This window comes from Saccopteryx bilineata, chromosome 4 (assembly GCF_036850765.1).
Source record: "Saccopteryx bilineata isolate mSacBil1 chromosome 4, mSacBil1_pri_phased_curated, whole genome shotgun sequence".
NCBI lineage: Eukaryota > Metazoa > Chordata > Mammalia > Chiroptera > Emballonuridae > Saccopteryx > Saccopteryx bilineata.
In genome coordinates, this window is record NC_089493.1 from 176,215,028 (window position 1) to 176,240,132 (window position 25,105).

Below are 25,105 nucleotides of genomic sequence, written 5' to 3' on the forward strand. Positions count from 1 at the left end.
CACATAGTAGGTTTTCAATAAACATCTATTGAATAATACGTGAATGGATGAATCAATGAACAAACTGAGCTAATGAACAAATGAAGTAACTAATAAACAACCAGTGGACTAACTAGGTCAAATGCCTACAGCTAGTGTCAAGGAGAGAATTCAAAGCCAGGTCTGACTCATCCCAAAATTATTGGTGCAAGAAACATATGTGAGTATAAGAAAGGAAGCCTGGGCCGCTGAGCCAGGGAACATCAGGGTGTCCACAGTGCCCTGCCAGGGCTCCATAGGCTCCCTTTGCCCACCTACCTTCCCTGACCTGCTGTGCCACCTGCCCCCTGGCTAAGCTGCGGGGGTGTTCAGGAACCTAGTGAACAAAAGGCTGGTAGGGACAGGTGATGCCATTGACATGGTGACAGCCACCCACACCAAGCATGAGGGCGAAACCCCGGGCACAGGAAATGGGCACCAGCTGCGCAGACAGAGCCCTCATTTTTCTTGAAATCTGCAAGACTGACCTCATATCTGGTCACAAGTCCTGGGGCTGGCCCAAATCTAGAACGAGAAGCCAAGGGAAGACTTTAGTTTCAGTCACAGGACTTCAGAGCTGGAAAGGGTTGGAGGGATCACCTTGTCCAAAACATTCACTTTGTAGATCAGGAAACTGAGGCCCCGCAAGGGCCAGGCCCCAGGCATGGTCGAACAATGGCCTCTTTAAAAGGGAAGGCCACGTCTTCGTTTCCCTATGGCTGCCGGTACCAGTACTTCCTTTCACTAAAGCGATACCAGGTCTGGGTTCTTTTCCAGCCTTGCAAGTCCTTCTGCCACCTGCCCCCGCCCCCACCCCGCCATAACACTGGGCCCCAGCGTTTTTAGGGAAGTAGCCACAGTGCCAGGAATTTTAGCTGGTCCTGCTTGGAGCTCTTGCTGTTTTTTTTCTGCCTGAAATGCCTTTCCTCCCTTGCTCGGTTCTACTTAGCCTGGATGGATCACACCCACCTTCAAGGCCAGGCTTGAATGTCCCTGCTTCAGCGGAGTTTCCTCCTAACCCACCGAGCCTAGGCGTCTCCTCCTGTCCTTGTTCTGCAAGGCTCTCCACGGTGGCCCTTGGACAATGGAGAGAACCAGGTGGCTTCAGGGAACCATGGAGCTGCCTCCATGGCTGATACCCGAGGTTAAGAGGAAGTTTAAGAAAATGGTTGGCAAGAAAGATGGGGCTAGATGGGCGAACAGGGCAAGTTGTCATCAGTTGGTCAGTGAGGATGTCGAGGCGCTGCTGTATCTGCCTGGAGTGGAAGTCGAGAGCTCTGGTCCACCTGGACAGGCAGTGGCATATTGGGTAGAGCATCGAGGTAGGAGATACCTCAAAACCCTGAGGACAGCCGTGAATCAGACAGGAGTGGCTTCAAGCCTGATTTCTAGCCTCTACACAGCAAATATTTGTAGAAGAAAGGGATATGGGGAAGAACAGAGTCCCAGGTAGAGCATTGACCTGGGACTCTGAAGACCTAAGTTCAAAACCCTGAGGTCGCCGGCTTGAGTGTGTGCTCATCTGGCTTGAGCACAGGGTCACTGGCTTGAGCAAGGGGTCACTGGCTCAGCTGGAGCCCCCATTCAAGGCACATATGAGAAAGCAATCAGTGAATAAATAAGGTGTCACAACTACAAGTTGATGCTTCTCAGCTCTGTCCCCTCCTGTCTCTTCGTTTCTGTCTCTCTTTCTCTCTCTCACAAAATAATAAAAGAGTTCTGGTCCCGTAATGGCAACATTTCTCTGGGGACTCATGGATCCCATTTCCACAAGGAGATGGAAAACAACATTGTTGGAGACATGATCGCTGGCCTTTCAGAGCTTCTACAATAGTGGAGGGGACTCACTCCTTCATTCATACACCGAGCAAGTGCACACTGAGAATTTTACCCTGTGCCAGACACTGTCTTAGGCACTGAGGCTAAAAGCAGGTTAGAGAGAGCAAGGGCGAGTGTGTTTGCCGAGGGGAAAGGGTGGACACTTCGCTATTAAATCTTTCAGTGTGCTAAGTAAGTCCTGTTCCAAATGCTGGGGCTACAACTGTGGATAAGGCAAGTATGTTCCTGCCTCAGGAAGTTCCTGTTCTGGGGAAAGGAGACAGATATTGAATAAGTCATGACAAGTTTGACAGCTGAAGTGCATTTTATGGAAGGAGACTAATGGAACACGCAGCAGGGGGACCCGTCTTGATCTGGTGTCTTGAGATAACATTTCATCCGCCCCTCAGAGAAGAAATGCAAAGATTTCAGACATGAAATGGGAACTGCAAAGCACAGGGTACTTTGGGAGCACATCAGGAGGCACCAAACTTTGACGGGGTTGAGAGGAAAGCCTCTTGGGGGAAGTGGCATCCAGTGCTCACCTGCATAGATGTATAATTACATACAGGGATAGATGCCAGGAGCACTGAGAACATGTAACTGAGGATCTGAGCTTTCCTGAGAAAGTGCTATTTTATTTAAGATCTGAAGCATAACTGGCAGTTAACTGGTGAGAAGTGAAAGACAACAAGTGTTCCCAGTAGAGGGACCAGCATGTACAAAGGCCCTGGGGTGGGAGGGAGTATGGTTCTCTGGGAGCCATTTTTCTCTCCAAGCCCCTTTTGACAAGTATCTGCAGGTCCAAACCATCAGTGAGAACAGAAGGCTGGTGTGAAGAGAATGCCCAGTGTGCTGTTGTCTCCATGGGGCACTGAGAGGTATCTCCTTCAGGCCTAATGCTGGACTAACAGAATTCAAAGAAGCTTTACATTTGCATTGAATTTAGCATCACACATCCCCTCCTTTCCTGAAAAGGAGTTGAGACTCTGAGAAAGCAAGGGGCTTACCAAGGTCACAGATGATTGTGCAAATTAATCACTAATGTCCCAGCCACTGTGCTAAAGTACTTTACTATTCACTATGAGGTAGAAGCAATTAATCATTGGTCTCATGTACAAATGAGAAAACTGAGGATCGTGGAAGGGATCTTGTCTAGGGCCCCACGGCTAAAAATTCCCAGAGATTTGAAACCAAGGTAGCTGACCTCAGGGCCTAAACTCCTATCCAATGGGACTCATTGGCAGAACTTGGCAAGGACCTGGGTTCTCTGACACTCAGCCCCGTGCTCCCATGGGAAGAGGAATTCAGTTTGGCATTTCCCTTTTGAGAGGCCTCCAGCACTGACTGGATTCAGACAGGTCTACCCCTAATACTGCAGGGCACCAAGCAAGAGTACAAGGGGGCCCGTGGCTCTGGCCCACCTGCCTTCCCTCCCCACCCCTTCTCTTCCCACAGGAAGGTGCTTATGTGTCATAGCCCACGCCACACGCACATCACCCTCACTCCTGCCCAGTGAACAGTACCAACTTGCACCCCCTCGAGCAGCCCTGGGGCGCCCAGCCTGCCCTTGGAGGAAGACACGAGCTGCGCAGGCCCAGGAAGCTAGCTGGGGGCCTCTGAGCATGAAATTGACATCTTGGGTGACCAGAATGTGATCAGGAAGTAGGGTCACAGGCTTGAAGAGAGCTGACCCCTTGGCTTCAGAGACCCTTGAACCCCACGGGGAGAATGCAACAAGAGGAAGGGCAGGACAGGGCCCAGGACCTCCTGTGTGAGGGGGATCCTAACTACTGGGGTCCCCTCACTGACCGCTGACTCCATAGGCCCGCTTTCCAGGTGGACTGATTAGTACATATTCCATGGGCCCCTGCAAGACACAGCCCACACCCACACTTCCTCCTGGGCCCTTACCGAATAGTGACCCCCACCTCCACTAAAATCACCCCATCCCCACCTAGGGTCCTGCCCCGACTTGCGCAAACCACAGACCTCTGCATTGTGCTAGGGCAGGATGAGTCAGAGCAGAACTCGAGGCGCTGAGCCCTGGGAAGCTGCTCTGAGCTGGGACAGGAACTGCAGCCGGGACAGCAGTGAATCAGACAGGAGTGGCTTCAAGCCTGATTTCTAGCCTCTACTCAGCAAATACCTGGAGAAGCAAGGGATATGGGGAAGAACATAAGAAGGCTATGTGTGTGTGTATCTGTACCTGATGTGTGGTGTGTGGGTGCGTGTGTGTGTGTTTCTGATGTGGGCACATATCTATACATCATCTATGTTTGTGTGGGAGTGTGCAGTGTCTACATCTTGTGTGCACGTGTAGGGCACTCTGTCTGTGTGGGGATCTCTATGTCATTGCCTCTGTAAGATAGGGTGTGTCTGAGTGCAGCAAGCAGGGTGCCCCCAAGCTTGGCCCCTGGCAAATGGTTCCGGAACTTATCATCTCAACCACTACATTTGATGGTTAGCCCCTTGAGGACAGGCACCACTTCCGGTTTTTCTCACTATTGTGAGAACATAGTAGATACTCAATATGTATTTGTTGAATTATTATCTCAGAAAGGCCCTCACGTGGCCCGCCTCCCTGGGAAGCTCCAGATGTCCCGAAGAGGAAGCCCAATGTGGGAGAGGAACCATCCCTAGTTCAGGACTCAATCTCAGCTGATGCTTGGTCTCCCCCTCTGTCCCGGTCACAAGTCAGGAAACAAAACCCTGAGCTCTGCCATGACCTTGCTGTGTGACCTTGAGTAGGTCACTGCCTCTTCCTGGTCCTCAGTTTCCCTATCTGTGGAAAGAGCAGGTTGGATGTATGGACATCGAAGGCCACATCCAGTCTCAGCATGGTGTGGTTTTCACCTTCAAGCCTTTGTTCAGTGGGCCGCTTTCCTTTCCTCCCTCAGACCCTTCTCCTGCTCCTGGGCAGCTTCCCCTGGTGCCAGCCCAGGTGGGAAGCAGGGGTCCCAACCAAGTTTCCACACCGTTGCGGGGTTCTGCGCCACGAGTGCCCGTTGGTAACTCCCAGGCATTGTAATTAAGATCACTTTTACTAAAAATACACCCGTTGACATTTATAGGCTTGGGAAAGGAACATCTTGGGAAAATGATGATGAAAAATGCAGTCCTCTAACACCTGGGCCTCTGGGCCTTTTGGGGGAGGAAGCATTCCGTGAGCTGATTTTTCCAGAGAGCTGGGTTGGGGAGCAGGGAGGGGAGAAGTATTGGTGATTAATATGCTAAAATTTTAAAAAGTATTTCAGGTGGGACTCTGCCTTAGATGTACTACATGCTTCCCTGCCTTCTCAAGCAAGGCGAAGCATGATTTCATCTTTACTTGATGACTCAGGGCCATTATAAAGCATTAATGAGTGAATTGAGTTTTAAAACAATGGTGACCTCAAGAGCTATGAGGGTATGTTAGGGCAGTGGTCCCCAACCTTTTTTGGGCTACAGACCGTTTAATGTCAGAAAATATTTTCACGGACCGGCCTGTAGGGTGGGACGGATAAATATATCACGGACCGGTACCGGTCTGTAGCCCAGGGGTTGGGGACCACTGTGTTATGGTATTTGCCCCTACACTAAAAGAGCCAGGCTTTTCTTTTTTATATTTTATCTTTGCTCATTGACAGAGTGTCAGCTGTCACTGATTCAGGGGCCCTTCTCTCTCTATTCTTTTAATTTATTTATTTTTTTTAGTTTATTCATTTTTAGAGAGAAGAGAGAGAGGAGAGAGAGAGACAGGGGGGAGGAGCTGGAAGCATCAACTCCCATATGTGCCTTGACCAGGCAAGCCCAGGGTTTCGAACCGGCGACCTCAGCATTTCCAGGTCGACGCTTTATCCACTGCGCCACCACAGGTCAGGCCTCTCTCTATTCTTTATAACAGTGAATCTGTTAGTTAACTACGTGTCCATATTGTATAGAAAATTAGTTTATCTTTGGGCAAGGAGCTCTCTTCTGAGTGAAATACAGGATAGACTCCATTGTGGCTACTTAGAAACCTTTTTGTCTAATTAGCCAGGTAATCCTAAAACAGATGTTTTTGTGGCTCACTTTTCTGACCTGTAAAATGGGACTGATGATAGTATCTGACTCACAAAATTACTGCCACTAAATATAAGGTTATATGCAATTAAAGCACTCAGTGCAGTGAATGGCAATAGTAACTACTCAGTAAATGTTATTTGTTTTATTCTTAACTAGCCTCTTTGTCAGAGTTTTGGATCCGTGTCATTGCTAGATAGCTATTTGAGTTCTGCCTGAGTGAAATGACTCATTTGTAAAGAATGTTTTTTGCTGCAAACGACAGAAAATCCAACTTTGTTTAATCAAACAGTGGCTTAAACAAATAGGCGTTTGCTTTTATTATATTACAAGAAACATACAGACAGATGGCTTTTGGCATTTATTCAGTGGCTCAGTGAGGTCAGGCCTGGTGTCACTGCAATTCTTTTGGCCTCTGCCTCATGGTCACAATCTGGCTGCTGCAATTTCAGTCATCACATCCTCCTTCAAGGCATAAAGAAGGAGACAGGGTGATACTGGCTAGGTCTGCTTTCCCAGATGCCCCTATGGCTCCTCTCCCTGCAGATAGCTCCTTGTTCCTTGGCCTGGAACTGGGTCAGATGGCCACTGTCAGTGAAAGGGAAACAAGAAACAAGTGTGTTATGATTAGCTTAGACCAAACACAGCATCTCTCCTGGAACTTACCCATCTCTTCCTGCTCCTATTCCCCATCCAGGGTTCTATTAGTGAGGAGGAAGGCAATGCAGATACTGCAGATACTGGCTCAGCAGCTAACATTGCTTATCCCCGTGACTATCATTCTTTTTTTTTTTTTTTTTTTGGTCTTCATTGGAAATTTTGATTGCAAGTGACAGAAATTTAAATCAGACTGGCTAAGGAAAAATAAAGGAGGGCATAGGTAAATGGATTGGTAAAAAGGAAAAGGAAGGAAAGAAGGAAAGGAAATATAAAAGAAATGAATTGACTCATATTCCTATAAAGTCCAGGAATAGTTTGGCTGTAGGTAAGCCTGAGGCCAAACATGCAAACAATATTGGCAGAAGACTGCCCTTCTCCACTACTTTCCATTTTAATTTGTATTTGCTTAATAATGAGGAAGAGCCTCCTCACCTGATGGTGCCTAGCCTCTCCATACAGAGGTAGTCAAACTTTTTATAAAAACTGCCCACTTTTGCAGTGCTGGCCAACCTAGTCCCTACCGCCCACTAGTGGGCGGTCCAGCTTTCATGGTGGGCCAATCACAGTGCCATTTGGTTGCTCTGCTACCGCCCACCATGAAAGCTGGAACGCCCACTAGTGGGCGATAGGGACTAGGTTGACCAGCACTGCAAAAGTGGGCGGGGTTTATGAAAAGTTTGACTACCCCTGCTGGGGGGAGTCTACAAGCTCTCATTCCCCCAGGCTCTTGTCTCGCAGAAAAGCGAATGCATTCTTCCTCTCTCACTAGAAGCAGAAGTTCCAAGATGAATGTTGGTTGGCTGTGACTGGGGAACAGGCCCATCCCTGAACCAACCACAGTGAGGATAGGGAATTCAGGGCCTCTGACTGACAAGGCCAGCTCTCAGACCCACTGAGGGGTAGGCTGGGTCAGCTGTCCCCAAACCACTAGTTAAGACTGAGGGGTAGAATGGAATGGATCCCTCAGGAAAATCAAGTGCGGAATCAGAGAAAGGGAGAATGGATGCAGAGCAGGCGTAGACCTTTGCAGTTTTCAACCTAGACGTATAAATGAGGAAAAGCGGGGATTCTGGCCCCATTTTGCAGTGGGCAAAACTGTCAGAGAGGTGAAATGAAATGATGTGCCTGGAGCCGTTTGGCTTATGGATGGCTAGAATGAGACCCAGTGCCTCCCAGCTCCAGCTGTTTCCTCTACACCACAGCCTGAGCTCACTGACAACTAGGCAATCCAGGGATTGTCCGGGATCCATGAAGCCATGGAGCCGAGGGACAGCTAGCCAGAGGGACCACCAAGAGAGACCGCTGGTAGACCTTTATAAAGCTCCTTTACCTCCACTGCCCAATTTTTCATTATTATTAATTTTAGAGAGAGAGAGAGGGAAAGGGGGGAGAGAGAGAAAGATAGAGAGAGAAGGAGACATCGATTTGTTATTTCACTCATTCACGCATTCATTGGTTTATTCATGTATGTGCCCTGACTAGGAATCAAACCCGCAACCTTGGCATATGAGGACAATACTCTAACCAATTGAGCTACCCGGCCAGGGCTCCATTGTCTTCCTAGAACTTTATATCTCCCTCACCAGGAAATAGGAGCAAGAGGAGGAAGCCAAGGAGGGAAAGAACCAAGTAGGTAAGAGAGAAGAGGAAGCACCCGCGGCAGAGGCGTGAAGAGGAGCGACAGTGACTGCTGTCATTCCTGCAGCCCTTGCTTTGGGCCCGGCCCTGTGCCATGTCATCCATCTCTCAACAATGCCGTGAAGAAGGTACTATGAGCTCTACCATTTTACAGACAGGGGGCTCAGGTTCAGTGAAGTTAAGCAACTTGCCCAAGGTCACACAGCTGGGAGACACTGAGAGTTGAGTCAGATCTCTTTAAAAAAAACTGGACTGGCCTGACCAGGCGGTGGCGCAGTGGATGGAGCATCGGACTGGGATGCAGAGGACCCAGGTTCGAGATCCCAAGGTTGCCAGCTTGAGTGCAGGCTCATCTGGTTTGAGCAAAGCTCACCAGCTTGGACCCAAGGTTGCTGGCTCGAGCAAAGGGTTACTTGGTCTGCTGAAGGCCCACGGTCAAGGCACATATGAGAAAGCAATCAATGAACAACTGAGGTGTCACAACGAAAAACTGATGATTGATGCTTCTCATCTCTCTCCGTTCCTGTCTGTCTGTCCCTATCTATTCTTCTCTCTAACTCTCTTTCTGTCTCTGTAAAAATAAAATAAAATAAAAATAAAAAAACTGGACCGTAAACAAAGTTGCCTCCATCCAAGTTGGGTCCTTAGTAAAAACAACTGCCAACTGCCATCTGAGGATCAGAGGAGGCTGACGTTTGGGACGCCGGGTGCAACCCGGTGAAGGCAGGGAAGAATGCCAGCTCAGGAAGCATCATGAAAAAGTCAGGCCCTGTTTCCTGCTTCTGACACCTGGAAGCATGCCCCTCCGCTGTCTTCCCACATTGTCTGCTCATGGCAGCTTCAACCCAAAAGACTGTCCTCACACTCCAGAGATCAGCCCGAAAGAAGGGACTTGACCTGGGAATCTGGGGACCTTCGTTTGAGTCTCTCCCTAACTCGCTGTGTGAATCTGAGAAAAGTCCTCTCTCCTGGCCTCAGTCTCCCCAACTGCATAAGGAATTAGTTGGACTCAAAAATCTCTAAAGCCACGTCTGGCTTTAGCCAGAATCATTGTCTCAGGTTCCAAGATTTCTCCACCCCTTGAGGTAGCCTCAGATTTCTTGCCTGGGGGAAGTGCTCGGGCAAGTTGCTACAGTTCAACTTTCTCACAGGGCAGAGAGGCAGAGAGGCGGGCAGAGCTGCCAGCCCAGCACTGAGCTTACCTAACCTCAGCAAGCTGAGCAAATCCCTGAGAACAAAAGCTCAGAGGACCTGAAGAGGGAGGGGATTGAGTAAGTCTATCCTGGCCTTGCTGAGCCAACTTTAACCCCTTGCAGGCCTCCCCCAGGAGCCAGAGGACAAGCAGGGTTCCAGGGTTAGAACGTGCTGGGGCTTCCAGGAACCGCTCTGCCTCCAAAGCCAACTTTCCACAGGGGAGGCCTCCCAGGGAGCAGCTGCAGCTGGAGATGCCATTTGTCCTTCCCAGTCCCAAACACAGGGCGTCAGAGCTGGAAAGAGCTGGGAGGAGCCCCCTCTTCAACATTTATAAGCCAGGAGGCTGAGGCCCAGAGATGGGGAGGAACCTGCCCAAGATCACACAGCTTTAGACTCACAGGAAGGAGCCTGGACTAGTCCAGACACTAGATTAATATAATAACATTAGCTGAATGACAGAAACCTAGGTTCCCTGTGGATACCATATTGCCTTTTAGGATTCTTCAGATTTCCATGCTCAAATTAAAAGCAGATTGTTGAGGCCTGTTCCTGAATTCCTCACTTGAACCTGCAGTGACTAATTCTCCCAGGAGTGTGGGATCAAACCCACCATGGCTATTAAAAATTTAATGCAAAGCCCCAGTGCCTTGGGGCTGTGCTTTCTTGTTAGCCCTGGTACAGGGCAAAGCCTGCATAATCACTCAGGGTGAGCCAAGAATGCAAGGGTTGGAGTCCCTTCCCTGACAAGCTCTCTGGGACAGCACTCCTGGGGAAAGGGCGGGACATTCGGAGAAGAAGTATCTTTTTCTTAACCAGCCCTAATCATAGACCGTGCGGGGAGCTCCTCAGCCGACAGAAGTCTGGATTAATGCAGGTCGCCCTCCCCGTCCCCAAGCCACCCCTACCCCTAACGTTTCTTCATGGACTGGCATTCCATCCTCGGCATGAAACAGACTCCGGGTCTCCCAGAGGTCTCTGAGAGTGTGTGTGTGACCCACAGGGGAAGAGGGGGTGGGGTCCAGAATGTTACTGAATTTTCAGCAGTGGGCATACTTCTGAGCTGGGAAAGTGGCTAGACTGCATCGAAATTGGGAGCCAGGGTTCCTGCAGCCAGTGAGAGGGCGGGTTCCAGGAAGAGTTCTGTGGGTGGCCAGGGAGTGGCGGTGGGGATGTGACAGGGCTGGCTCACCCACTGGGATTGGTTAGTCGTGGGACTGATGGGACCAGGAGATAGCATGTGGCTTGTGAATCCGGGAAGGCCTTCTTGGCCCAGCCTCCCTGTGACATCCCCGGGGAGATAGTCTCCAGGGACTGTTTGTGACTAGTATGAGTGTCACTCCACACTTGGCAGTGTGCTAGGCACCCAAGGTGAAGTGACAAAACCCACCCGGCTCCTGCCCTCAAGAACAATGACAAGTGGGAAATACACAGGTCACCCTATTATCATTTCACAGGTGCCCAAACCCCAGTTCTGAGCCCTTCGGTATCTAGCACCCCACAGGGATCAGTGAGCCGTGTTCATTATTCATCAGACAAGTAGTCACTGCATCCCACGTGCTTCTCCCTTTCTCGTGAGTACATCCAAGCCATCCGTGACTGCTCTTGGCTCTACTTCCAAAATATACACCCTGAACCGACAGCCCCTCCACCCTGTTCTCCCCGGAGGGGCTGTTCTCCTGCCTCCTCTCTCACCTCCCTATAGTCAGTTCTCCAGGCAGCAGCCAGAATGATGTGCTCTAAAACGTAAGTCACTCTTCTCCTATAACCCTCCATGGACATCTGTGACCCTTAGCATAAAACACGTACTTGGTTCCTTGGCCCCTGAAGAAGACCTTCATCGTCTATCCCCTGCCCACCGACATCCGCCCCTCCTCACAGGCCTGCCTTCTACTCCCAGAAGATGACACACTGGTTTCTTTCTGTGGGACCCTGCACTTGCTATTCCTTCTTGGAATGTTTGTCCCAGCTCACTAGCATTCAGGTCTCAATCCAAAAGTCACCTCCTCCAAGACGTCTTCCTTGACTACTCTAACCAAAGCCCCCCTTTCACCACTCACTCTCCTTCACATTCCCTTCATTTTTTGGTCACAGCACTTACCAGTGACTAAAATTATTTTGTTTCTGTGTACTGCCTGTCAATCTGCTCCCTCTAGAATGTACACCCCTTGATAGACAGGATTTCTATCTAATTTTTTTTTACTACTATCTACCTAGCCCCTAGAACCTAGTTGCCCAGTAGCATCTCATTAAGTGATGAGCACACTGCCCAGACATGCATTTTGGAGAGGAATGTTGAGTTTGAATCCATCTATCCATTTATCAGATTGGAAAATGGTTATCCAGAGAGAGACTAGGATTTGCCTAAAATCATACAGTACAATCAGTCATTCATATAAGCTGATGCATAGGTAAGAAGAGGTAGCAATATGAGTATATGAGAGGAAAAGCTAGTGCAAAGGGCCTGGGGCAGAACTCATACAGAAAAGCAGGAAGTAGACAAGTGGGACTAAAGCAAACTAGGAAGGAGAGACGTGAGGTGAGGTAGCCAGGCAGGCAGAGGCCAGGCCATGCATAGGCAGCTGGGATTTTATTCCCCCTGAAGCAGCAATGTGAATCTTTCTGCCCACCTGGGTAGGATGCAGAATGGGTATGGACTCCAGGAGACCAATTAGGACCCAGTGAGAGCCTAGAGTAAAGATCCCAGGTTGAGCCAGTCTCACGGGGTGTGTTTGCCAGACATCAAAGGTGCTGTGGCGGCAGCCCGTCTGAGCCCCGTCTGAGCTCCACGGCGGTGTGAAGAGCGCAGCCAGAGCACCGTTCCTGCAAGGCAGCACTTGCTGTGGTCCTGCTGCTGCTGCCAGCTCACCCCACGCCGTTGCGGCACAGGGGTTACTCGTGCCACAGGCTTTGGACCGATTGAGTGAGCAAAGAGGATGGTTAACAAGGAGTGAACAGTCCAAATGCCCATAATTATACTGAGGCTTCATTCTAATACATCTGGAGGTGGGAGTGGGCGCAGGAGGGAGCGTGGGGTCTCCTCGCCTTTGTTCCCTGTACTCTGCCTGCTGAAATCGCTTCCACCCAGCCCACCCTGTCCCACACTCTGCTGGATGTCTTTTTTTTTTTTTTTTTTTTTTGGTGGGGGAGGAGGGCATGCATGCATGGATCTAAGCATTAGGATTGCAGTAGAACAAAGCTAAGTCCCTACTCTCGTGGAATTGACATTTAGTCAGATAATCAACAGGTAAATGAATAGCTGGAAAATGCATACTTGCTGTGAAAAACACTGACGCGGGGTAAGGGGAATGGAGAGCTCCTTGGGGTTGGATGTTACCTCATATAGTGTTTCCAGTGAAGGTCTCTGATTAAGTGACATTTGAGCACGGACCTGAAGGAAACTGGGGAGTCAGCCGTACAGACATCTGGGGGATGAGTATTTCATGCAAAGGGCATGACAGGTGCAAAGGCCCTGAGACAGACTTTCAAGGGTCAGCCAGAGTGGCTGGTGCAGAAAGAGCCACATCTTACAACCATTTGGGGTTACACAGCTACAGAGGAAGGTCGGAGAGGGTTCCAGGTAGGGAGAACAGCATTTGCAAAGGTCTCAGGAGTGAGACAAGTGCTTTCTATTTTTCAAAGTATTTCACCTTATCTGATCCTCAGAACAAAGCTGTAAGGGTAGATTTCTTTTTCCATTTTCCAGCAGAGGACCTGAAGCTCTAGAATGTCCAGGAGTTCAGCCAGGATCACGCAGGGATATTCTGATTCAGGAGCAGAAACTTGTGGTCTGCCTGACCCTTTCAGGTCAGATCTGAAGCTCATTCCTTTTGACCCCATGCCAGCGTGAACTTCCAAAACAAGAGTAGCTCTCAGGCAAGCCTCTGAATGCGTTACAAAGTTCAAAGTGGGGCCAGCTTGCCAACCATGATATAGAATGCTCTGTGTAGTCTGGATAGAGAATTAACAGCCCACTGCACACACCTATGACTATAGTAATTTAACTAATACAGCTGAAAAACATAACTTTCGCCTTTTGAAGAAACCTTTATAAAAAACACTGAAAGTTAGAATCATGTTTGTGTCAGATGGTAAATTAATATTTCTAGAATGAAAATATTGTTAGATATATATATCTATCCTTTGGAATTCCTCCAAAACACTTCCTGCGGAGTTCTGGATAAAGAGAACAACCTGAAAGGGAACATGAAAGATTAACTCAAGAGTGCCATCTTGCCTGACCTGTGGTGCGCAGTGGATAAAGCGTCAACCTGGAGTGCTGAGGTCATGGGTTTGAGACTCTGGGCTTGCCCGGTCAAGGCACCTATGAGAAGTAACAACTATGAGTTGATATTTCCCATCCCCCCCTTTTTTTCCCTTTCTCTGTTTAAAATCAATAAGTAACATTTTAAAAAACAAATGTTACCTGGAAGACCAGATTCCCCTATAATGGATACATTAACAGATATTGCAAAAGTTTTCACAAAATTTTCTCCATGGTTTGGCATTTGTCTCCACGCCATCCATCATTTTCAAATTCCTGATATTATTATTGTCATTTTCATTGTTCCATTTCTATCTGTGACCATATTAAATGAAAGCGGCTAGGTGGATTGTCACCAAATTTGGGGAGAACATTTGTGAGCATCTTGTGTGGCATACAGGTCACATAGGAAACAAAATTTATTTCGCAGGGGGGTTCCTGCTCAAGAGAAACATGCCATCGCTCTCAGAAAGCGGTAGAAAGAGAACACAGAGGGATTTAACATTTGAGCCTCATCCTGCAAGTCACAAGGGCAGATGCTCTGAATCACAGGCACTGATTCGCGGTGGGGCTGGTTCTCACACGGGCCACTCCATGTGGCATTTTCCAGGAATCTATTTCTCAATAATGCTAATGATACTGGCAAGCGACGCCCAGACCACACCTGCAGCAGGTCTCTCCTGGAGAACTGCACCGTGTTATGATGGCTGGGGAGCATTTCTGTTTAGTGTTGTATAGAGCTCCTCACGCTTTGTGGTTTCTGGACCCCTTTCTATGTCATCCTGTTAGTAACTAAAACGAGTAGAACCTCCTAAATAGTTATGTGGCAATTAAAAATAACAATAAGCCCATCACATATTCACATAAGATACCCTTTTTTTCCCCTTAAGTGAGAAGCGGAGAGATGAGATTCCTGCAGGCCACCTCAACCTGGGATTCACACAGCAAGCCCCCTACCAGGCGATGCTCTGACCATCTGGGGGGGGGGGGTGCTCTGTTGCATGGCAACCAAACTGTTTTAGTGCCTGAGGCCGGCACCCATCCTTACTCTCTGGGCCAACTTGCTCCAGTGGAGCCATGGCTGTGGGAGTGGAAGAGAGAGATAGAGAGAAGGGAGAGGGGGAGGGGTGGAAAAGCAGATGGTCACTTCTCCTGTGTGCCCTGACCAGGACTCGAACCCAGGACATTCACATGCTGGGCCAACGCTCTACTACTGAGCCAACTGGCCAGGGCTACATAAAATATTCTCATGAAAAATATTGTCAGAATAAAAAACTAGTGATAAGAGAAGCATTGTTCTACTTTTATACAAATTATCTGTAAGAGACCCCTGGATTCTCTGAGCTAAAAGGATCACAGAGAGGCCAAGTGACTCATCAAAGTCACTCAGCAAAGCTCACTTGCTTGCAGTAACTGATCTCAGCCCTCCTCCGCCCCCACACTGGGCTACATCCGAAGTCACCTGAGCACACTTGGCATGAAGAGCCCTGCAGTATCTGATTCTGTCCTCTTATGAAGTACACCACACCCGCAGTCTCGTGGGCCCAACCATGCTTGCAGGGGACCTCCGTTTAAGATATCTTGAGCTCTCTCCTCCCTCTGATGTGTCATCCAGGGAGCACATCTAGGTTACAATCACACACTGACTTATTTGAGGGGTAAAGACCTCTTGGCATTTTTTTATTTGGATGGCTGCTATGCCTGGGATGTGGTAGGGGGCTGTATAAGTATTTAGATGTGTTTTGAAGGAAAGAAGAAATAAAATGCTGTCTTTTCATTGTCAAAAGACAATTTAGACAGTTTTTCTGGATAATTAGATACTAGGGAGAGAGGAGAGAGGAGAAGAGAATGGTGAAATGTTAACACAGAAAATCAAGCAAAGACAGATGGTCTCAAAGGTTAGGGTATTGTCCCCACCCACCCCCACCCCCACCCCCACCCCCCCACCCCCCACCCCCACCCCCACCCACCCCCACCCCCACCCCCACCCACCCACCCCCACCCCCCCACCCCCACCCCCACCCCCACCCCCACCCCCACCCCCACCCCTGGGTCTGCTTCGCTTTTTTTTTTTAATTTTAATTTTATTTTATTTATTCATTTTAGAGAGGAGAGAGATGGGGAGAGAGAGAGAGACAGACAGAGAGACAGAGACAGAGAGAGACAGGGGGGAGGAGCTGGAAGCATCAACTCCCATATGTACCTTGACCAGGCAAGCCCAGGGTTTCGAAACGGTGACCTCAGCATTTCCAGGTCGACGCTTTATCCACTGCGCCACCACAGGTCAGGCCTGCTTCGCTTTTGAAGGAACCACAGGAATAACAATCACATGCATGGCTCATGGTTATTGAGAATTTACCGACTGTGTTACTTCCATTCTGTCCCCGGGGAAACTGCATGCCTGAGTGGCTCGCCTGAGGTCCCCCAGGCAGCAAGTGGCGCAGTACTGGTGCGGTGTCTCCAAAGGTCTGGGGACTAGCGTGCCAACAGGGGCGGGCAGCAGGTTGGGGGGCCGGGCAGCGGAGGAGGCCCCGTCCTAGTAGTTCAGTGTCTCTGGGCTGGGCACAGGAGAGTCAAAGGAAAATGCTCTTAACTTCTTTTTGTGAGAGACGGAGAAAGGTATCAATTAACTCATTGTTCCACTTAGTGCCACTGATTGCTTCTCATCTGTGCCCTGACCGGGGCTAGAACTGGCAACCTTGGCATGCTGGGGTGTCGCTTTATCCATTGCACCATCACCCAGGGCTGCTGCTGACTTCTTATTTCTGGGACCCGACACTGACTCCAGGCACCAGGTTCAGAACCTGAGCATGCTTCATATTTTACAGAAGGGATCAATGAGGCTCAGAGAGGGCAAAGGCCTTACCTGAGGTCACACAGCAAGTTAGAGCCCAGCCCAGTCCCTGCTCCCAACCCAGTAATTTTGGTGCTCTGCTTGGTGCCACTCGTCTGACTAACAGACTCACATACTTCTGCCGTGGGCCGGCTCTCCTGAGTCCCTGGCTCCCTGCAGAGAGGGTGGCGTGGGAAGGAGCAAGGCATTGCCTTTCGCTCCAGGCTTCCCGTCTCGGGGCAGGAAGGAGAGAGCAGTAGGGGCATGACCAGGCCTGCAGCAGCCGCCTGGGGTTCTCCACTGCAAATTACAAGGGCTCTGAGAATGGCAGGGGCCCTTTGATGGCCATGAGGTGGGGGCTCATGGGATGGGGCCCTTCTCTTGCCTCTTGTGTAACACCATTGGCCAAGGAACAAGCTGGTACAGGATGGTGTCTACAAAAGCATCCATCACCATGGTAGATGCTGGGGCTTTGGGTCGGCGTCCTTCCACTCCCCCAGCCCTCCATTCCCAGCTGCCGGAGAAACGGAAGATTTCGGAGGGCCAGGCAGCTCAGCAGAGTTCCCCAGCCATTCCCGACCTGGGCATAGAGGAGATATGGGGAGAAGCTCCGGCATACCCCTAACCCTTTGGAGAATGGCTCAGGGCTGTGGGGATTGCTGTGCAGCATCCCCATGTCTGGCTAGCTTTCCTCTCTGTGGTGAGGGGCAGATACGGCGTAATTGCTAAGATGTATTAAGTTCTTAGTCTGGAGCTAGCACAGCGCTAAGGGGCTACATACCTTAATCCCCACAATAAACCTGTGAGATGGGAATTATCGGATTCCCCATTAGGGTGGCTTAAGCAGCGCCCTATCAAAGAGCAGCTCCCACACCAGCAGCAGCAGCAGCAGCATCACATGTTAATTTGTTAGGAATGCAACTTCCCAGGCACAGGGCTTTAGAAAGAATAAGAAGAAACTGCCCAAGGTGTCAGAGCAGCAGGTGGCAGACCCAGGATTCAGACCCCATTCTGACTGCTCTTGGACTCACAGTCTGACCGCCAGGCTGTACTGCCTGCAGCCCCCAAGTCCCTTGTAGGAGGGCGACTGTGGCTGAGAGAGGCTCAAAGGACTTCCAAATGACAGAGCTCTTTCTTATGGGAAGGACTGGGATCAGCCTAAATGTCCACCAGCAGCACTGAGCTGGTTAGATCCACTATGGCGTCTACGGCCATACCACCCTGAACGCGCCCGATCTCGTCTGATCTCGGAAGCTAAGCAGGGTCGGGCCTGGTTAGTACTTGGATGGGAGATCCACTATGGCAGTGGTTCCCAACTCCTGGGCTGTGGACTGGTACCAGTCTGTGGGCCATTTGGTACCGGTCCACAGAGAAAGAATAAATAACTTACATTATTTCTGTTTTATTTATATTTAAGTCTGAATGATGTTTTATTTTTAAAAAATGACCAGATTCCCTCTGTTACATCCATCTAAGACGCTTGTCTCAGTCACGTGATACATTTATCCGTCCCACCCTAAAGGCCGATCTGTGAAAATATTTTCTGATATTAAACCGGTCCATGGCCCAAAAAAGGTTGGGGACCACTGCACATCATGGGTGTCCCCATGATGAAATGTCATGAAGCTTTTTATAGATGATGCTTAGGAAAGCTTTTTATATACACTATGGAATGGCCTCCATATTACAGTATTAATTAGTAAAAAGCACAGTACAGAACAGTTTATGTTATAGGAAGCTATCATTTACGTAAAAAAAGAGAGAATGTGGAAACAAATTCATTTATGCGCACACACACACTCACACTCACACACACAAATCTCAGCGAAGAACCGGTGACACTGAGCACCCCTTGAGGTGAGAGAAAACAGGATCCTAAGAGGGTTTTCATCTGTGTGTTTGTGTGAATCAACTATTCATATGATCAATAGAATACAATTAAATTTAACAGAAGAAAGGGGGTAAGTGGGAGCCTTTGAGAAAGGTGTCGTGATAAGGACTGGGAAGCTTGAGGGCTTATAAAATGCCAGGCACTAAGCTAAATTTTTTATGAGTATTATCTCCTTTAATCTCAACAACCCTGCCAGGTGGTTACTGTTATTATCCCCATGTTGTTGACATGAAAACAGTCACAGAAAGGTTATGTGGTTTTCTTTGGGGCACAGAGCTGGTGAGTGGCAGAGCTGGGATTTGAACCTACACCTGTGTGACTCCAGCTCTAAATCACTGTACTAATTTGTGTGTGTATATATATATATATATATTTTTTTTTAAGTTTTAAATTTTATTTATTCATTTTAGAGGAGAGAGAGAGAGAAGGGGGGAGGAAGCATCAACTCCCATATGTGCCCTGACCTGGCAAGCACAGGGCTTTGAACCAGCGACCTCAGCATTCCAGGTTGACGCTTTATCCACTGTGCCACCACAGGTCAGGCTAATTTGTGTATATATTCATTTCAATGAATGACCAAATGAAATTTTTTTTAATTTTATTTATTTATTTTTTAAATTTTATTTATTTATTTTTAGAGAGGAGAGAGAGAGGGAGAGAGAGGAGAGAGAGACAGAGAGAGAGAAGGGGGGAGGAGCTGGAAGCATCAACTCCCATATGTGCCTTGAGCAGGCAAGCCCAGGGTTTTGAACCGGCGACCTCAGTATTTCCAGGTCGACGCTTTATCCACTGCACCATCACAGGCCAACCAAATGAAATTTAAATGAATCATTAGATGAACCATTTAAATAAATATACATATTTATTTAAAACTCCCAACTTCTGGCCTAACCTGTGGTGGCGCAGTGGATTAAGCATCCACCTGGAATGCTGAGGTTACCGGTTCAAAACCCTGGGCTTGCCCGGTCAAAGCACACATGGGAGTTGATGCTTCCTGCTCCTCCCTTTTTCTTTCTTTCTTTCTTTCTTTCTTTCTTTCTTTCTTTCTTTCTTTCTTTCTTTCTTTCTTTCTTTCTTTTCTCTCTCTCTGTCTCTCTTCTCTAAAATGAATGAATAAATAAAAATAATTAAAAAAATAAAACTCCCAACTTCCTTTGGAGGAAGTTATGATATTTTCTCCTTTCTACATAAGGAAATGGAAGCCCAGAGAGGTTAAGTGACTTGCCTAAGGTCACACAGCCAAAGCATGACCAACTAGAAAGAGAATCCTTAGAAAGGATGAACAAGTGTTGGGACCTACAGTTCCAAATTCCTAGTAGAAGAGACTTCTCCTCAAGAAGCTCCAGGTGACTGCAGTTCCCATTTTTAGAAAGGTAGAACAATGTCCATCGTGTTGACTCTTTCCCTAGTTCCCAGCACAGTGTCTGGTGCGTGCTGAACACCTGAAAAGTTTGGAAGGCAGAGAGAGAATGAGAAATAACAATGTTGACCAGAGATCACCCCTGGGCAGGGCTTTGTAGATCAGCTAGGCCAGAAGGCAAATTGAATCCTAGAGATGGGGAAGGGCTTGTTTAGACTGGATCTGTAAGGAGTCCTAAGGGGCCCGGACACGAGGGCAGATGACATTTTTTAATGATCTGCTTACCTTGAGAATTGTCATGCCTTCCTTTCCCTCATCCCCCAATAGGGATGGAAGGGGACGGAAGTGGGACATTTTAACAGGGGTAAGAGGAAATAAGCCATCACAAGATTAGGTCTTGTGGGGAGGAGTTTCCTCAGTAGCTACCGGGCAAAGGGAGGCAGTCGGTACAAGCAAGAAACTCAGAAGGAGGCAGCTGAGATACAGGTAAAAGGCCAGTGGATTAGAAATCTAGTCTCAGCTCTGCCTCTTACTAGTTGGGTCATGTGGGCAAGTCACTTCACCTCTCTGACCCTCAGTGTCTTCATTTACAAATAGCAGGATTATTGTGGGACCCATGGGAGAATGCGTAAGAAAACATGCTGTGGCCTGACCTGTGGTGGCGCAGTGGGTAAAGCGTCGACCTGGAAATGCTGAGGTCGCCGGTTCAAAACCCTGGGCTTGCCTGGTCAAGGCACATATGGGAGTTGATGCTTCCAGCTCCTCCCCCCTTCTCTCTCTCTGTCTCTTCTCTCTCTGTGTCTCTCCCTCTCCTCTCTAAAATGAATAAATAAAAAATTAAAAAAAAAAGATTTAAAAAAAGAAAACATGCTGAAAAATTAATAAAGCAAAATATTAATATGGGGAGTTAAGGACACACACAGTGCTGGTGACAAACAGTGCATGCTAAACAACTTGCCTGTCACCAACAATTCCAAACATAGCATGGAGCTGAATCCATGTAGGTCTCCCCTACTTATTAAAGGGGAATTACCTGTTTCATCTCCTGAGGCTTTTGCAGACCTCCTTCCCCCAGGGCAGCACTCACCACCCTCCTCCTTAGCTGTCTGCCTCTCTCACTAACCACTAATTGAGGGCACCAACTAAGCAGTATGCATTACTTAACCCTTAAACCTAAGACACAGTGGTAGTGATGGATGTATAGATAGATAGATGGGTGCATGGGTGGATGGATGGGTGGATGGATGGGTAGATGGATGGATGGATAAATGGATGAATGGACAGCTGAATATTTTCAGAACCCAGAGAAAAGATCATTCAATTTTCAATCATCTGACTCTAAGATAACACTTCTTAGAGCAGATAGGTTGGGACTGAGCCTTTTAAGGGTGGGTAGGATGTTAGCAGGATAAGAAAAAATTACAAAGTTAGAAAGGAGGAAGTGTTTGGGGACGGTGAGGACACCCTAAGCTAAGGCCTGCTGGAAAGTTCAAGGCGCTTGGCCATAGCTGTCAGAGGTCGGGGTCGATGGAGCGCAGACAAGATGCTGCTGCAGAAGCAGCACCTGCTACAGAAGGCCGAGAAAGCTGGGCAGAGGCGTCTGGACTCTTCCAGCTTGCGGGCTATGGGGCACCACACGAGGTTTTGTAAGGGAGGAGCTGCGGGCCCCTCTCGCTCTGTGCTGCTGGTGGCAGCAGGTGAAAGGACAGGCCGGGGCCCGGGGCCGGGCCCTGGGAGCAGCCCCACCACTTCCTGCTGCTTGCTGAGCCTTGCTGAATTGCTGTCCAGACCAGGGCAGTAAGCGTTCCCAGGCAGGCTGTGCAGCTGGGGCCTCGAAGCTCTGCTCTGGGGGCAGACGTAGGAGGCTGTGGGTCCTGCAGGGAAAGCTCCTCACAAGGCAGTGATTTTCAGCCTTTTTCATCTCATGGCACACGTAAACTAATAACTAAATTTCTGCGGCACACCAAATAATACATATTTTTTGCCAAAGTGACAAAAAAATAGATATAGTTTTGATTCAGTCCCATCAAATAGCTATTGTTGTGTTGGCTGTTGTCATTTTTTTTATCTGACAATCTAAGGGAAAAGAGGTCAGTGCCCTTGACTAAATAGTCCAGTATTGAATGTTTTAAAAATGACTGTGGCCCACCGGTGTGCCGCGGCGTACCAGTTGAAAACCTCTGCCCTAAGGAATGGCTGGAGTGGACACCAAGACTTCTTGGTATCCATCTAGCAAAACTTGCCCTTCCAATCTGCAAAGCACCCCGACAGAGCTGGCTTCCTCTGGGTTCAAGTGCTGGCTCCCCAAGTGACCATGTGACTTGGGCTAGTCCCTGCCTGTCTCTCACAGACCCTGCATTTCACAACTCCAGGAAGTAACGCTCATATGGAATACAATGGAATACAATGAAACGAGGTCCCAGCGTTGGGCAACCTAGCGGCCCTGCCTCTGATCTCGGTTTCCTCTGCGGAACAAGTGAAGACAGAGATTGGTGTGGATCATCTTCTAGGGCCAGTCCAAGCCTCCCCTGGCAGCAGTCTGGGCGCAGTCTGGGGCCTCAGGGCTGCAGGAGGAATAGAGCCAAGGCCTTCACCCAGTGCCAGAGATAGTGCAAGAGAAGGTCTGGGAGCTGGTGGATATCCGATCTCCAAGAGCAATGGTGACCTCTCCTCCTGGAGCCAGACCTGGATATGCCTCCCTGACCCTGTCCCTACTCCTCTTTCCATCTCGGTGTGATCTAACCTCTCCAGCCAGGTGTTCTGCAGGAATAAACCAGGCGGAAGAAAGCACAGACCACACAGGGTCATTGCAAACAGTGAAATAGTTAACGCATGTCAAGCACTTAGCAGAGGGCCCAGCCCCCAAACAGCTCAGTAAGCATTAGGTTCATCATTGTTTCCGTTTTATTCCATCAAACAGCTGAAATGTATCTGCCCCCGGGGATTCTCACCTTGCCCTAAGGTCCAGATCACAATAAGGCCAGGCAGAGATGTCCACTTGACAAAAGCCAGCAGAAGGGTTCTGGGGAGTGAGGCGAAGAAAAGAAGGGCAGCTTCCCTTCCCACAAACAGAATGACCGCAGTCTTCGGGTGAACTCTAGCCGTGGACATGGCTATCCGAGACATCTGGCCAAAGTTAAGTTAAAGGAATGAAGCGCTGACTGAAATTTCAATGCACGGATAGGTTATCCTACTGGCTCCCAAAGTCAGGCTCTGATAGTGGCGTACATAGCACCTCGTGCTTGGACTTGACCCAGCCCGACTTGCCACATGGAAGGACAAGGAGGAACCGTTAGAGAAGGTTCAGGGCCTGGGTGGTTTGCTGATTGGCATCTGGCAATCACTAATGCCCTGCTGAAGAACAGAGTCAAGCTCACCCCTGTCCAGCCCCGCCAAGCCCTGCCAAGCCCCGCCCTGCCCCGCCCAAGCGCCCAAGCCCAGCCACGCCCCGTCCAGGCGGCTGGATGAAAGGACCCGCCAGGTGTGGGGTAGAGAAGAGAGCTCCCTCTGGGCTCAGGGGATTCTTAGAGCAGGAAAACTGGCAAACAAATCCCCCCCCCTATGGCTTCTCAGACTTTTCTGTATTTTCAAATGTTATCTGTTTCTTACCCAATCAGACAAAATAACTTATATATTAGAAATTACTACTGGACTGCTCTGAAATTCATAACACATGGTCTCTTATTCTGCATCTGCCCTCGAGGGGCATCTCTGTAAGGTTGAGCAAGTCACTTCCCCGCTCTGAGCCTGACTTTCCACAGCTACACAGTAAGTGGGGGTGCCCTCCCCTATCACAGCCTGTACCTGTTCGATCGGTGCCAACCTTAGGGCGGTGAGGGGACAAATGCCTGTGCTTTTTGCTTGTCATTTCTCTTTCTACACTTAAATTAGAAGCAGATTGAACCCGCAGTGACTAATTTTCCCAGGAGTGTGGGAACCTGTGGACTTTTCACGGGAGTGGGCTTTGTCTCTAGAACGAGACAGAAATTGAGCTCCTTGGCACAACGAGGGTGCTGTGCCCCTCTTGTCCCTGGGGACAGAGCAGGCCAGTGCGCATTCCTGAGGGCTGACAGCGGGCCTGTGGGACCTTCCACCCACCTATCCTACCTGGGCATGCTGGAGGCAAAGGCGTAGACATTCTGTGCTTCCAGACCAGAGGTGAGCAGGGCTGGTCTGGCAATGCCCGAGTGGAGAAGGCAGTGGAGGGGCACCCAGCAGTGGGTAACGGGTGGGAGAGGGAGGATTAAAGGCCATATTCGTATCTGGCCTGGAGGAATACACCAACTTCCTGATAAGGATTCTCTCTGGGCACAAAGATAAGGGCATTTTCTTCTTTTTGTTCTGCTCTGTACTTAATTTTTAAAAATACAGCAAATATGAACTGTTTGAATGAAATAGGAAATATTTTTTAAAAGTTATCCAAAAGCATTGACTTGGAATGCTGAGGTCGCTGGTTCGAAACCCTGCATTTGTCTGGTCAAGGCACATATGGGAGTTGATAGTTCCTGCTCCTCCTCTCTCTCTCTCTCTCTCTCTCTCTCTCTCTCTCACTCTCACTCTCTTTCCTCTCTAAAATGAATAAATTTAAAAAAAGAAAGAAAAAGAAAGTAAATTTAAATTAAAAAGATATCCACCCTGTCTGGATAGCATCATTCTGAAGCACAGAGGTTACGAGTTCAATCCCCGGTCAGGGCACATACAGGAACAGACCTGTGTTCTTGTTTCTCTCTATATTTCTCTCTCTATTCCCCTCTCTCTCAAATCAATAAAATAAACATTAAAAAATTAAAAATAAATAAATAAATAAATGAAAATTATCCATAAAAAGTGCCCAGGAAGCAGGGCAGGCCCTGAGCGCGCTTGGGCTGACTGGTGAATTTCTAAAGATGGGCTGTAGTATGGAGTGTCCCAAATTTCTCTGACCGAAGACCCTGTGGGGAAATGCTGCCCTAAGGAGGAAAAGGCGGAGGATTCTGGGCCCCTGATCAACCCGGAACTGCTTGTGTCCAAACTTCTCTTACACATAAGAAAAACAAAACTTGTCTGTGTAAACTATGGTTATCTGGCTTCGTTGCTGTGCGTTTGAGCTGAATTCTAGTTGATACCAGTGCTTGAAACAGTGCCAGGTCCTTAAGAAGTGGTCAAGACTGAAATCCTTCCTGATGTTGTCAGCTCTCCAATGGGGTGCCGGGATTTCATCCCCAAGACAGGAGCCACTGTCCCCACCCAGCCTTCCGCGTGGAAGTCCTCAAGTGGTTACTGAGCACAGACCAATTGCTCTGCTTTTTATACCCCAGCTTGAACGAGTAAGGGAAGGAGTTGGGCTCTGGGGCTGCGAGCCTAGAAGGAATCCCAGGCCGGGCGTGTCAGCACGCAAGTGTGTGTGGA

General features: G+C 48.8%; 1 pseudogene; it reads left to right on the top strand.

The window, feature by feature from the left end:
- The first annotated feature begins 17,669 nt into the window (after window positions 1-17,669).
- Window positions 17,670-17,799, top strand: LOC136336978 (5S ribosomal RNA; annotated as a pseudogene).
- Window positions 17,800-25,105: the final 7,306 nt, after the last annotated feature.